Genomic DNA, 16,262 nt, shown 5'->3' on the forward strand with positions numbered 1-16,262 from the left:
GGTGGTGTTAATACCTAGTAGCAGCAGATCAGAAGCATTAAAGATCTTTTGCAGAAAATGGACTTTTTTATTAATGGAGGCATTTTCTAAAGTGAGTCATCAACATTTCGATTGGGCTGTAATTTCCTGATTTCCCCTTCTATGGAAAATGTCTAAAAGTATCACCAAAAAGTTCTGTCTTAAAGAAACTCCTGTTTTGATTACCTCAAAAACATTTTCATTCCTATGTGATAGGGATATGGTTTTAGGGCCAAATTTGGCTCTAAGTTTAACCTTGTATTCCCCCTTGAAATGGTTCTGAGTAAGGGCCCAGAGCCAAATTCCACTGTTACAGTGGTGTGAGGTTAGTTCCTCCACTGACTGCAGTGTAGTTACTCCTGATTTGGTGTGAGATGAGAATCGGTCCCTAAATTAGGATGTTTAATATGTTAGTGATTTAGGAACTGGTTCTGGTTCTTCCCTTGGACATGTTTAAGGATTTCTGGCTGAAGAGAAGTCAAGCCAGAAGACCTCAGGTTCTGGCCCCAAATAAAATTTCATCGCACATGTGTTTGCTATTCTGGGGATGCTGATGAATGCCATGACACTTCTCCATGGTGAATAATTGCATAGCATTCAACTTAAACAGCAGAGAAATGTATGAACAAAAACCAAGCTTCAAACACACAGATACACTGAGAAATTTAGATCCAGACTTTGTAGCTGCCTCTTATCTGTATAATGGACTCAACCAAATTCCCAGACCCAAACACTCATGAACTTAAGGGAAGTTCAGAGCCAGGTTTGACTTTGCAGTTTGGGCCCATCTCTGCTCAATACTAGCACTAAGGTACCTTGCACTCTTCCCCAGCTGCTGCTCACCCAGTTGCTGTAATTAAATTGGCTACTTTGGGAGGAAGGTGTGGTTACTGAATTGTCCTAGTTTCTCTTGCTCAATGTCACGTTTAAAATGATGCATCCATAAATTACGAATATGGTTCTCAGCACTGCTCCCTTTTCCTTCATTCTCTGCTCCCATAATGCATAACAAAAATCAGGGAGAAAAACCTGCTTGTGCCAACGAAATAGAGAGTCACACGCTCAGAAACATTTCTGTCTATTTTACATTGATACATTAAATCAAAATTACATGGGATGTAAATTCAGTTAGACTAAAGCCTTTTAAACATAGCACCAGATACAAAATGTGAGCACAATGCTTGAAAGTTGTTGATGTCAGATGCTCAGGAAGAAAGTGATTTAACGCACATACCAGCTACTGTAGATGCTTTCTTACCTCCATGCTACAACAAGATCTTAGCTTTTAAATGCAGAGTCCCAGGTTTTTGCCTACTTATTTGTGTGCAATAGAGGGGAACCCAGGTGTATTCCCAATCAGAACGAATGAGAGACAGGCCAGCACTGTACTTTTGTACCATTGTTCTACTACAAGATTATGGGGTAATACTGAGCAATTATCTTACCTCACTGTCATTGCAGAAAGATACGAAATTGTTGGGGACTGTCCCTACCAGACAACCCCTATATCTTTTGGAATCTCCAACCTTCTTGAAATCATTACTAGTCTATGGCATGAAACAATTCCATTTTGCTGCTTTTTGTTGTTGTTAAATCAATGACAGTAGCCTCAGAATGCCATAAAAGACTTCATAATTCTTAGTCAGCTGACTGGTAAAGACTTATTTTTTGGAAGTACATTGAAGCACCTTTTGAAAAATCACTAAACAATGTTGGCAATCCATTAAAACCATTTTCTAAATCAGTGGTTTTCAACCTTTTTTCATTTGTGGACCGTAAAAAAATTTTTATGGTGGTGCAGACCCCTTTGGAAATCTTAGATATAGTCTGCAGACCCCCGGGGTCTGCAGACCACAGATTGAAAACCTCTGTTCCACATGAAATACAAATGCTCTCACTTTCACTCATTACATATGGCCAGCTCTCATTATTTCATCACGAGTCTTGCTATATTTGTTTCACTTAAACCCCAGCTCCTGGAGTCATGTGATTATGTGAGAGCCTCAGCTCTGATTTTAAATAGGAGTTGCAAAGAAAAACTTGAAAACATGTCCCCAGGATTCTCTGCCATGTCCAGCTTCCAAAAAATAGAGCACAAAGACGTGACCACCTGATTTTCTGCCCCAGCACAGATTAGATTAGCCTGGGGGCTGCTCTAATTTTTATCAGTCACTCCTAACATACCCCTACACTGGAGGTTGCAGGGAGGAAAGCATAGGTGCCAGCTATACCAGCTTTATACCCACATTGGGGATTCCCTCATATTGTGCGGTACCCCCAAGCAGGGGAGATACAGTCCGTCCCCACACTCTTTCCATCATTCAAGTGGCTCAAAGAGAGTAGAACAGGCCAGAGAATCTGGTCTATAGTATATATCCAGAAGCAAAGGTGGCATGCAACCACTCAGACAAATCCATCAGCTCCCCAGTTTTCAGTATCCATTCAAAACGTCACTCCACAAACCCTCCCTGGATTTATGTCACCTCACCTCAAAGATCTCCCCTCTCCTCATTTAGCTCTTGCCTCTTAGTCTGTCTCTTCACTCAATCTTATCTAACCAGAGAGAAGAAGCCTCCTTCTTGCAGCTTCTGCCATATGTGCTATCACCTTCTTGAATCTCTCTACCTCACCAATTTGTCTCTTTCCAAATCTCAGCTGAAAACTATCTTTCCTTCTCTTGCCCTGAACTTTCAATCCCTCCCTCTGCTATTACAATATTATTTAACTCTGAAAAGTGTTTTAAAATAGCCTGTATAAAAAATCCTTTACAAAACACAGTAGTATGGTGGTGTGTGCCAAAAAGCTGGTGTGCCAAATCTGATGTATGTCTTTTTTTCCAAAGACAATCAGCAATCGTCTTTTTCAGTGGTTAGCTAACCCACTCCAACCCATGGCCAATACTGAAAACAAGCAGCTGTGTGGAGGCAATAAGTTGGAAGAGACACCCAGAGCAGAATGTTTGCTATAGGCTCACTTGTATCCCACAAACAGAAACTTCACTCACTTGGGTTCTTTTTCATCCTCCTGCCAACTGGCCTTATCAAAATGCCACTAATTTTTGTCAGACACAATCATATTTCTGAGGTTCTACCTTCCACAGTGCAGCAAGTCAAAGTTAGCTTTTACTTTAGAACCACGTTTTATCCACTGTCCTTGTTTACCGTTCTGACACTAAACTCTTGCAAAGCATTACAGCGAACTGCTAAGCAGCTGCTGCATTCTACCTCAGAGGTGACTGCCTTTCAGAAGTGGGTGGTTTATATAGGGCCAGATACTGCAACCTTTACTCTGGTAAGTAATCTTTATTCAGACAATTAATCCCATTGACTTCAGTGGGAAAAAGTTTAAGGTAAGAAAGAGTAGGAGACCATTTATCTTGCTGCAATAAAAACACATCACCAGGATATTATATTCTAAGTATAGCAGAAATCATTAAAAAAGAAAATGAACAATTGCCAATGATTAACAGAGATAGCTCCTACGCCAACTATATTGAAAAATTAGTGTAATCTCAGTTACCACTTTTGGACTAATATGAATAAATGCTGGTTTTTAATGGTAATTACTGTATAGGAAGGCACACCAATTTACAGTTATAAGTTCAGTACTGCAAAAAAAAAAAACCCTTTTAAGGTCACCCACTGTAATTTCCCTATAAAACGGATATGATGCTACTTTCACTGGGCTGTTGGGAGACTTAATTAATTGTTAGTTTCTGTAAGGCAAGTGTCTATTGGGGGCCAGAGATAGAGTCTTCTAGGGTTCATCTGGAAGAAACAGTCTGTCCAAAAGTCCCGAAAGTTTACCGGATATGGGTCCAGTTTAATGCTGCTTAATTCATCTTTGCGCCCTTTTCTTTTTGAGATCTGTGTTCTATGCTTTGATAGGTTTGATTGAAAGGTTTTATATAAGTTCCACATGCTTTTACTTGGGCAGCCAAGAAACTTTATCTGGTGGTTACAACAAGTAGCCTCAAAATCAAATTTGGTGTATTTGCTTGTTGGCTAGACATTTCATCCATCTATCTTTCTCTGTCAGTAGGGTAAATCGTCAGTTTAAGACCTGAACCACTTTGTCGGTAAGTTGGTAGCAGACTGTTGGTACAGTGTGATAATTAAAGGATCTTAGTTCTTAAACAATGCTTATAAAACTAAAATCCCTCTCTTCTTTCTGGATTACCTTTAGAACTTAAATCAGAGAGAACTAAATGAATAATAATTTGCGCCTTCTGTGAGTGATAGAAGATTGAATCAAATTTTAACTAGACTCTATATGTAAATCCCTCAGGATGACATAATTACAATTCAACATGTACCTTGATTAGCAGTACGCATCTATTGCATAGTATTTAGCAGGTTTAAAACAGCTTTATTGTCTGTCAAGCGGATGTTCCTTCCTTATTAAAAAGGAAATAATCCTGATTTTCTGAAACCACAAGAAATTTTCTTAACTAAGTCAACAAATGACCTGTAAATTAGTGCCCTTTTAGTCAAAAGTGTCTTTTGTGTGCCTAGTTTAATTTCACATCAGGACATTTGTTTCTGTCTAAAATTTACTTCAATTGTACACAATTGAACTGCCTGGGATAAAGTAAGGCCCTGTCCAACAACCCATGCACAAAACAAGGTTTGTGCCAAAGTTGAACTGAATACAAATCACATTGGGACAACATTTTATTAATTATAGTTAAATTAAATATAATTATTATATTATATTTGTTATTTCAAAGTATATCTGAATTACTGGTTTAGACTATGCAGCATAGTTTTAGCTATGTTGGTCCCAGGATATTAGAGAGACAAGGTGAATGAGATAATATCTTTTACAGAAGTTGGTCCAATAAAAGATATTACCCTCACCCATCTTGTCTCTCTGGTTTAGATTATGACAGGAAACTCCCATGAGAAAGTCTATACCAGTGACCTTGCAGTATTTCTGGTCCACCAGAAAGCTGTAATAACCAGAAATGTAGTGAGAAAGCCCATTCATGTGAATTTCAGTTCTAAAATCTAAGACCCTGAACCTGTAACTTGTTGCATGCAGATTGCTACACCCATGAAGAGATTAGTTACTGAAGCTAACTGGGCTCTGTGGGAGCACAACACTGCAGGATCAAGGACTAAGGGTAGATCTAACACTTCAAGATGGAGGTTTAATTTCCAGCTCGAGTAGATGTACATGGTGCAGTGCAGCTGCAGTTGTGTGGTAGCAGGCCAGGCTGCCCCGAGTACCATTCTGCCCCACAGCCTAGATACTTCTCTGACTGAGTCAGAACACTGTGAACAGAAAACAGACCTCTTCAACCACAGAGTGGTGAAAGTAAAAGAGGAGGAAACACTGGGTGATCCTTAGAAATCTGGGAAAGATGGAGAAAGAATGTGAACTGAAAAAAATCCTAAAATCCGGACCAAGAGCCTGCATAAATAACTAAATAAATGTGTTGAGTATTGCCAACCGAAAAAGTGTTAAAAAATCAGGAGTCCTCCCACCCCAAACTATAAGATTAGCTTAACAATCATGATATTTATATACACACACAAACTTTGGATCCTTTTTCATTAACTTTGATATTTAAACCTTGAGGGTGTAGTCAGATCACATTTTCAATCTTTTCTCTTTATCCATAAAGGCTAGAAACTTCTTTTTTTTTTTTTAAATGAAAGTTGAGATTTTCATGAATTCACATGAGCTAGGGCTTTACAAGAAACACCAAACACTGCAAGACTTGGGATAAAATGGGTTGGCAGAACTGTTTTAGAAAACTTGTCTTCTTGCTATTGAAACAGAATCAGGAACTATAAAATATGAGTTGCCATAAATTAGTGTGTGCTGTCAGGGATGCCTCTTGATACTGATGTATGTCTTCAGATTTCTAAGATGCAACTTCAGGCACACGTGCCGTGCTCTGGGTGCCTATCCTATTAATCAAAACCACAAAAATAAACAAGGTACTGCCCATGAATATATCCATTTGAGTCCACCCCCTTTTCAACAGCCTTAGAGTAGGGAGAACAAAGATGGGCTTTGTGGTATGGTTGGAAGTTATCTAATCTAGGCTCTGATTGACCAAAGTGGCAAGGAACGAGTTCCAAAATGGAGAACCCCACAGAAAACACCCTTCCAGCAACTCCCTCTCATTTACGTTGAGGGAACTCCAGCTCAAGCCCCTCTGCCGATCGCAACTGCAGCAGTATGTCACAGGGAGAGAGGCCATCTCTACGGCAACTAGGTTGAAAACCTTTTAGGGTTTCTCATAGGTTAAAACCAACACCTTGAATTCCACCCAGAAACTTGCTGAAGGCTTGTGCAGATTGTGCAGCACTGGTAATGGAAAATTACCAAAAGGCACAACAAAAGAAGGAGAGGATCCCGGCAGGAGTCTATAAAGGGACTGACAGGGGGAGAACTGGGGGAAAGAGCCATCATGAACCAGATTAAGATGAGGGAGGATGCAGCATGGGCAGGCGAGGCAAGGGGAAGGAGGACCATGCCTGCCTGACAGAACACAGATGGTACCCTCACCCCTTCGCAAGGATTCCTAAGGGAAGGGTGAGCTAGTGAGGGACATTGTGTTTAGGATGTTTTGTGTGATCTGTACTCTCCTGTGCTTTACAGGATTAAATATAAAAGAGCATGACGTTAATAGACTGAACAATGTGTGCGTGCATTTAACTGCTTCACAACTACTGTGTGCTTCTTAAGGAGTTAAACTGTCAACCAGAAGCTTCAGACCTGTTGTATGGGGTTCGGGGAGGACTTCTTTCCACAGTCCCTGACTGCCTGTGAAAATGTAAAGGACAGCAGAAGCTTTCCCGGCAACGTAGGTACTCCACCTCCCCAAGAGTCTGTAGCTATGTCCACAGGAAAAGCCCTCCCATCGACCTAGCACTGTTTACACCAGGGGTTAGGTTGTGCAACTATGTCACTCAGGGGTGTAGATTTTCCACACCCCTGAGTGACATTGTTATACCGACATAAGTTTGTAGTGTAAACCACGGCTCAGTTTGTAGGGAGCAAAAGTCCATCCCAGTGGGCTTGGGAGATCAATACTCCATATCACCTTAGACAAGCTGAGGTTAGGCCAGCAGAACCTCTGGGCCCCAATCTCTGAGGGGGTGGGGCAAAGAAAGGAATTTGGCTCTTGGGGAGGGTTGAATAATCTCCCTTGCCTGCCCCCTTTGCTATTAAAATGAGTGCCTGATTGACAGCCACTTCACAGAGAGGTGGGCCTGCCTTATTTCTTACTTTAATCCAAAGAATTGCTGCCTGTAACACTCGTGGGGAGTGGGAGGTGGAAGAGGGCTCAATACATCTATGGGGCAGCCAGGCTCTTGAGGAATAAAGGGACACCACCCACACTCCCTAGAAACCAGATGGGAGATGGGAGTGGGTAGACCATGTCTCTAGCTTACATCCGAAGGTTTTGGGGTAACAAGGGTAAGAAGAGCCATGTGAAAGCTCATCCCCTCAGATTCTGAAGACAGAAACTAAACAGAATGATTGTCGAATGACTGTGGATTTTTGAAGGCTGTACGCTGGCATGATGGCCAATTGTTTATTATATGTATAGTTGAAATGTGAAATTATGAAAGGTAATGGCAAAAATGCCAGTCACGGAATAAACCTGTCCTGGCAAAAAGTCAACAGGTTCCCTCATGGGCCGGTCAGCACTCCCTTATGGGGGGTGTGGTGTTTAGATGTTCCTTGTAATGATCAGAATAGGGAGTACTGGCTGTTGGGAGTCTGAAAGGACAGGAAACAGGAAGGAGGGGGGAGAAGTTGAGGGGCTGGGAGAGAGCTACAGAGGGTGCAGCAGCAGCTTGGTAAAGAGGTTTCCACTTTGAAGATAAAGTCCTATCGAAGCTTGTTAGTACCTTGCCTGGTTGATACAACATTTTGGCGACGAGGATGGATCTTCTGCCTCTGAACCAACCTGCACCCTTTCTGCAAACCCCAGGTGAGCCTCCAATTGCTTTTACTACCTGGATCCATATGTCTGAGACTTATCTGCTTGCAATCAGTGCTACAGAGATTTCTGAAGTAAGAAAGCGTGCTCTGCTATTTTCCCCTTGCAGATGATAAATATGAGACTGCACTCACTGCATTAAAGAATTTTTTTGTGCCAGAAGTCAATGTAGGAGCTAATCGCTACAGATTTCGCCAGAAACCAGGGGAAACTATAATGCAGTATATTGCTTCACTGAGGAGTCTGATTGTAATTTGTGACTTTGGGAATATGGCAGATGAGATGATTAGAGACCAGCTCATCGAGAAAACAACCATGCTTCATGTAAGAGAACGCTTACTTCTAGAACCACAACTTACACTAGAAAAAGCAATAACCATTGCTACCCAGATTGAGTCAGCTACAGCTGAAGCCAAAATAATGAGTATGGATACAGGAGGCTCAGTCCAGGCTGTGACTCCTTTGCAGAAAAGTTCACTACCACTGCAGACACACAGTTTCAAGAGGAAAACTTATGAAAAACCACCGAATCAGCAAATTCAAAATACAGTAAAAGCATGGTTTCACTGTGGATCCCCACAACACCTTGCAAGCTGCACTGGATGGCTGGCAAAAGTAGCTCAGTGTAATCACTACAAAAAGATTGGACATTTTGCTAAAGTATGTCACAGTAGCCAGTTCAATCAACATGTGCATGCAGTTACAATACCAGATGTTACTGTGCTGAGCATGGACAAAATCACTACTGCACATATTCCAGAACAGATAAAGTGCACTGTAAATGTTTCCACCATATCCTCAGGCAAACCACACTCTATTCAGCTAATGTTGGACACTGGCTCAGCAGTGTCTATTCTACCTGATTCCATCTATCTGCATTACTTTAAAGATATGCCTCTTACTGAACCCAAACTTCACTTGGTGTGCTATTTGAAAAAACATATTCCAGTACGTGGCTGCTTGCCAGTAATAGTTACTTTTGGTGATTGCTGTGTAACTGCAGAGTTCTATATTGTCCACAAAGGCACTCCTGTCCTTGGCAGAGATTTACTGGCTGCTTTAAATCTCAGGGTAGTTAATGGACGAATTGATCTTCCTCAGCAAAGCACTCTTGCCATACACACACCAGTTTCAGCTGGGACCCAACACCAGGTTGAGGAGAAACTCAGCTGTGCTTATGGGTTTCTGCACAAACTTAAAATGCGGAATAATGTGATGCCCCAAACGAGGATGATGTGAGAAAAACAGTTGAACAGAACCAAGCAAAGTCTAAGGCTTTCACAGACAAGTGGCAGGATGCTAAGGGACCAAAGTTTGAATGTGGTTCCTTCGTTAGAATACGAAAACCTGGAATTTTACACAAAGGGGACCATAAATTCACAGCTCCTCTTAAAATCATAGAGAAGAAGGGAGCTTACACCTATCAACTTTCTGATGGGCGGGTATGGAATGCTTCTTATCTTGCACCTGCCTATGCGCCAAGAGAAGACTATGCCAACACCCAGTCTGCATTGGATGACTTCACCGTAGTACCAACAAACAAGACATTGCACTGGAACCGGAGCTTGAGAGACAGCCTATCAGACCCACACGACCACCTGTCTGGGCTAGAGACTATGTTATGTACTATCTACAGTGTTTTCAGTGTAATATTTCTGCCAACAGTATAGTTTCTTGTTTCATATTTGTTCCTGTGGTTAGAACAATGATGTTTATTTTAATTGGGAGAGTTTCTTCAGAGAGGAGGCAATGTGGTGTTTAGATGTTACTTGTAATTATTCGAATTGGGAGCACTGGCTCCCATACAACACAGTACAGCAATCTGATCTCAAGGCGAAAAAGGCATGGACTACCCTGTGTTTCTGCATGTAGGTGGCATATTCAAGTTATCCTCAAATTAGCAATTTAGAAAACTGAACATTTTTGTGGCCTCTCCAGTAAACTTCATATTTTGGATCTTCTCACCATTACAGTGAAAATACACAAACAACCAAGTCTTTTAAATATATCCCGGTGACTATTTCAGTGGGATAATTTATTGCACGTATGAACAGCAGAAATCTTGTATTATTTAATGTTTGTATACCCTGCCACTAGCATGCTTATCTGAGAGAATTCAGATTATTCACTTACACAGAAAAATTATACTGGAAAGAGCTGTGTTTGGAACTCAATTCAATATGAAGTTAGCTGAGTCATTTCACCAGAGAAGCACTGTATGCAGCCAAAGCAGAACTGCATAATTTTTCTAAGCATAAATAGCTTAGCTGTTAGGAAATATGGACTTAAGTGGAATGGACGTAGATTGTATAAGAACGCTGCCTTGGGAATGGGAATGATGACAGGACCAGGAAGGAAAACTGTGCAGTTCTGACACCCATATTAATAAGAAGATGTAATACTAGGTACTGTCCACTGCTCTGAGTCCCCACCTCGCAGTCCTACAGAGTTCACATTATTAATTATTTGTATTGCAGTAAGGCTGAATGCTCAAAATGAGGTAGATTCCTAACTTCAGTTTAGGCTCCTAACTTCCATACATTTCACTGGAAGTTAGGAGCCTAACTCCTTTTGAGCATTCAACCCAAAATGCCTAGAAGCCCTAGTCACGGACCAGGATACCACTGTGCTAAGCGCTGTACAAAAACAGAACAAAAAAGACAGTCTCTTGTCCCAAAGAACCTACAATCGCTTATGAGTTTAATGCAGGGACTTATGTTCATTTTTAGTAGGGAGAAAACATCACTGTTGTAATGGAATCCCTTCCTCCCCCCCCCTCCAAAAACACAACAACTGATAACCACTCGTTTAATCAGAACTTCCCCAAATTAACCGCAGGTTGTGAACAGGCCTGACTCCTTTTCAATCCACCTAGCATAGAACCATTCATTATAAAAAGACATATACCTTCATTCAAAGAGCAACTGGTGCTCGCTTGGGCTCAAAGTTAAGATTATAGAAAACCTAGTATGGACAGAAATATTTTCATGTTTGAAAATGGTTAGTTTTTCATTTGGATGACATTATTTCCCACATTGCTGATAACCTAGAAGAGACTTCAGTGTTGTGGTAGTCCATGAAAACACAGAAGTGAAACTGACAATAAACAGCAAGTGAAGCTGACCCATCTAGTTTCACTTGCCAAGATGACTGAAGGGCAAAAAAGAAATCAAAACCATATAAAATTGCAATAAATAAGATTCTTAAATAATTCACTTTTAGTAATCAAAATGTTGTTAGTAACATGAGCAAAGTCTCTTTAAAAAACCACACAGGAAATTTATCCTGACAATGGGTCAAATTTTCTAAAGGGCCTGTGTGATTTAGGAGCCAAAGCCTAACTTTCAATGATACTTCAGCTCCTAAGCACTTAAGTCACTTTTGAAAATGGGATTTAGGTGCTTTTGAAAATTGTACCCAATATCTCTATTTTTATGTCAAAATAAAAAATAATCATTGGATCATATGTTGCATGTTTGTGTATGTCATGTCCCATTGCCTTCATGGTAAAATATGTATGAAGTGAGTTCTGTGGATAGCAACAGGGAATATACACATACATCTTTAGAAAGAAATCAATTTGACCAAAATGTCAAACGAAGTGTTGGTTTTCTAACAATGAATTATTGTAAGTAAAATGCTGTCTATATATTGTATGTTGGCAACAGCCACAGTTCAGTGTGTAAATAATGTGTGATAGCGTTATACAAATTGCAAATGTGCTACTTAATATTATTAAAAAGCACAACTAATGAAACAGTAGCTACACCAAAATTAGGATGGCAAATAATGAATTTACTTTTATTATATTTGCTTTTTCATGGACCCATACAGCAGGACATAAGCATGTTTTAAGAAAACTATGTCCTCAGAGAATCTGTATACAAATGGATTAAGTTTGCTGGTCCAATCAAGTTCAATAGGATGGAAGGAGACACTGCTGTCCTACAAAAAGTAAGGCCGAGGCGACTAAATCAGTATTCTGGCTATGTTAGCTCTTTCTGAGGGGCCTGTAACAGAGAAATCTTGGCCCTAGATTTTCCAGGGACTTGCAGTCCAAAGAAGCCCACACGCAGCAGTGACTAAGAGGCAGCTCAATAGGTGGTGGTAAAGCACACAGCTGATTGCTTCCAACCAGTCACCTGCTTGGGTGGGCTTGGGCTGGCTGGGATTGCCTTATTCCCAAGAAATGAGGTCAAGGATGCAGAGGGAAAGAAAGTCAATGTCCCATCTGTGAGCTGGAAGAAGAGTTTGTTCTTAGGTGAATTTGAAGAAAGCATGTGGCTGCAGCCTCCCAGAGTCCATCAGACCTGTGCCCTGGTTAGTCTTAATTCTCTGTTAGCCTTTTCCTTTGAGAGCTATGCCCGGTGCTCAGCCTCAATCTACTTTCTATGCATGCAACATTTGCTCTGCTTTGAGGTGGGGAGCAAGACTACTTCCATTCCAGGCTTCAAAGGAGGGTGGGATTATAGATGGGCAACACTCCTGTAAAACAAGAATCAATCCAAAACCACAAAGTTCCACCAAGATTTTTGTTTAGGTTCAAAAAAGTTTGATCACCCTTTAAAAAAAAATTTTTTTTTAAATAAATCATGTCATGTTTCGGTTACCCTGTAATTTATATGAAGGGAAATGGGGTGTTGAAATGCTGGGAGAAAAGATTATCTTATTCTGGCATGACCTGAAGCTAGTAGTAAATCTTGTGGAAATCAGGTGTGTATACATGCCCTTATATTTTTAGTCCAGAGTCAATAGGTTCTGATTATTCAGAAAGAGTTTGGAGAATTATCTAAATCATTAAGTTCTGAACGGTTTGAGGTTCCCCCATCCTTAGATATCTGGCCAGCATACTCCCACCAGAACGAAGCAGGCAGGGTGTCCACTCACAGACTACTTTTAGCAAGAAAAGCCCACTTCAGGATTATACTCCTTCAGGGGGTTGGAGGGAGGAGAAATTGTAGTGCTGAGGGTTTCTTGGAGACCAGCACTGAATTTGGTTCTTACTAACCCTCCAGTTCGGTATGCTACCGCAAGTTCAGGAGGGGAAAGGTAGTCTGATTCTTTCTAAGAGCAGCTGGTAATACCTGTCTGCATGGAAAATCAATTCTGGTTTCCATGAAAGTCTCCTGCGTGAGCAGCAAGCCCAGGATGCAGAAACGTGGCGCAACAGCCAAGCGCTGGGGCTGCAAGCCCGGCCGGGAGGCAGAGTTGGACACAAACTACCCTCCCGAGTCCCTCTCCTCCTCCTAGCAAACCCAGCTCGTCTCTTCACAGCCACGTGTCGCTGGCAAAGTGAATGTGAAAGAAGGAGACCGTTTTTCTGCTTGATCTGCCCAACGGATACTTTGCGAGCCCAGAAGCTCACAGAACGTCAATGTCAAGTCACGAGAAAGGCAGAGCTCCACGAGCTCGATAACGCAGATACTTTCAGATGCGTTCAGTCACTGATATAGCGTTCATAATAATAAATAATAATCCCTTGCTAGGTGACTATGCTCCCCCTCCCCTCCCCTCCCCTCCCCTCCTGGTGCGGGTTGGAGACAAGGAATGCCATTCACGCAATAGGAACTGGCTGCATCAAAGAGGAGCCAGGATTTCCCCCTCCATCCCTCCCTTCCCCAACACAATAGCCCCGAAGACAAAAGGCAGATTATTAGGTTTAAGGATGTATGTAAGCCCACTCTCCACGTACCCTCTTCTCCCCTTCCTCTTCGGCACATCTGGCAACCAGATGACTGGCAAGTGCTAATGAAGACTTTCCTGAGCGAGCTACAATTAGTTCCGACTGCTCTTCAGCTCTCCCGGGCAGTCCCAAGGAAAGAGAAAAACAAAACAAAACAAAAAAAACCCCCAAATCTTCCCTTCACTGTTACGGAAACCTCCTGCTGCCCCTGGGATTCTCCCTCATCATCACGCTACCGAAATCAAAACCCAACGTGTAAGCAAATACTTTAAGGCTCTCTCTTCCGCCTGCCCTTTAAAAAAAAAAAATTCAGCAGTTTATTCATTTTGATTGAACACGACAGGCAGGCAACAGTGCTTCTACGCGCCTCACTACAATAGAGAATTGTTAAACAGATGTCCATTTCTCCCCTCTTGCCAGGCAATATTATACACATAACCGTTTTATCTGCTTGAGCAGATCTAATTGTGTGTGTGTGTGTGTGTGTGTGTGTGTGTGTGTTGCCATTTGGGGAGATCAGAATAAGCTGCACAGAAGCAAGATGTATTGTATACAATTAAGCCATCCCTAGACGGTACATTTTTGTTTACTCTTGGTCTCTTCTCCCCTCCTCAATCAAACGACTAATGGAGCTGTTTTAAGTTTCAGCAAGGACCACATGAACTGTCGGTCTCCGCATGAAACAGAAGGAGAAACCCCAGCGCCTGCTGAAGATCTAAGCGCGACCCTGTTTTACATGTCTCACAAATCGCCGCGGCCCTCACCTTCAAAATCCCCCAATGATTCCCCCTCCCAGACAGTCTCAGCCTAACATCAAATTTCACAGCGTGAGGCTTCACCTATTCTTTGCCATTTCTCTCAGCTGCCTGGCACAACAGGGTTGCCACCGGCCCAGCCCCCCCACTGGAAAGTATGGTCCCACTAAACAAATACTCTCGACAATTACTCCAGAAGTGATAATATCTGCATACATCCTATTTCACACAGTTCTCCCTTATTCTCTCACACGCGCGCGCACGAAAGGCATGACCCTCCTACCACTTTTGCACAGTACCGTACATTGAAGTGCACGAAACGAAAATCTTTACGTTCCAAAAACAGAACAATGGCACGACTGATTTTTAAAGGGTTTATTATTTTAAAACATATACGCATCTACTTGCCAGACGATTTCTCTGAGCAGATGATAGGCTGGGGCAATGCAGGGGGGGAGGAACAAAAGGGGTTTTAATCATGGCTCGGATTAAGGAGTTGTATAACATTTGCTCTCCCTCCAGGCACATATACTGTACACGCTCCCTGTAAGTGATCGGCGGTTAAAGAAACAAAGTGCACCATGAGGCATTTAACATAGGGACGGCGGCATATAAGCTAATGCTTTATTAACGAAAGTACAACAAGCGTCTTTATTGCTTGGGATACAGAAAGGGATGAGGCATACATACACACACACGCGGAAAGACAACCAGCTATTTGATCCCCTCCTCCCCATAAACATACATAAACTGATCTTTAAAAAATTGCCTCCTGCCCGTGCAGATTTGCTGGCCTCCTACCTAACTGCCTATATTATGGACAAATCTATCTCCACACACACACGCACACACATTTCAGCTACAATTTTTTCAGCTTCAAAATTAGTAAGTATGCCGAAAACATTGCAAAACTGATGACATTGTGTGTGTGTCTGTCTCTCTCTCTATGTGTGTGTGTGTGTGTGTCTATATATGAACTTTGCACTAAGCTATTTTTTTTATTAGTAATGAGTGCTGGTAATAACTTAACGAGTCACCGCTGTACGCACTTTAAGGAGGAGCTGGTGCTAATGCGTGAATAATTATTGATGCAATTAAGCGCCCAACGCGGCGCCTGTTAAACTGTTTTTGGCACGTGAGGGCTACTTAATGGTTCTACTGTATTGTATGATGACCTTAAAAGGTTTTAAAGTGCAGAGAGCTTCTCTGTATGTTATTGCATCGGGCAGATGTGTTACTTGGGTCTACAATTGGTACAATATTAGATAGCATTGAATTGCTGGGGATTTACATCCTATGCAATGTTTTACTCCTTTGGTGAGCTGAATAATTAGCTATTTACAGATTCAGTAAACAGTAAGCTCACCCATTGACCTTCCTTCATATAGACTGTCTGGTTCGTAACCCCGCCAGGGACTTCCGGCTGCCTAATGGTCCCTTTATGAGCGGGTGGTACAGCTGTAAATCAGGCTAATCCTTTCTGGTTGCATTGGCATTTCTAAAATGCAGAAATAAGTAATCTAACATTACACTCAGAATCTAATCCTTAATATTACACTTCCAGAGGGGGAAATTCAGTCTCTAACCACTGTATGAAAATATATTTGAAATAAACAGTACAAATTAGTCAAACTATTTTGTTCCATTATGTTGTATACATAAAAGACAAACACACACAATCCATCCCTCCCTGGTAAAAGAAAGATTTTTTTTAAACAATACATATGGATGTTCCAGTTAAACACATAGCCTCGAGCCCCCTCCCCACATTCCATACTTATCTCTGATAAGTTCAACAGAACCCCTGTAGATATTTGCAAGGCACATTACCATTGGAAAA

The 16,262-nt window shown here is 41.6% G+C and overlaps 1 protein-coding gene across 1 annotated transcript in view; it reads right to left on the reverse strand.

Moving 5' to 3' along the window:
• Positions 1-13,813, reverse strand: part of SOX5 (SRY-box transcription factor 5) — a 422,522-nt gene extending 408,709 nt beyond the window's left edge. Inside the window, exon 1 of the mRNA XM_084642767.1 lies at positions 13,677-13,813. The gene's annotated coding sequence lies outside the window, so the exon portion shown is untranslated. The remainder of the gene's footprint in view (positions 1-13,676) is intronic.
• Positions 13,814-16,262: the final 2,449 nt, after the last annotated feature.

Source organism: Lepidochelys olivacea (assembly GCF_965140295.1).
Source record: "Lepidochelys olivacea isolate rLepOli2 genome assembly, chromosome: 1".
Classification (NCBI taxonomy): Eukaryota; Metazoa; Chordata; order Testudines; family Cheloniidae; genus Lepidochelys; species Lepidochelys olivacea.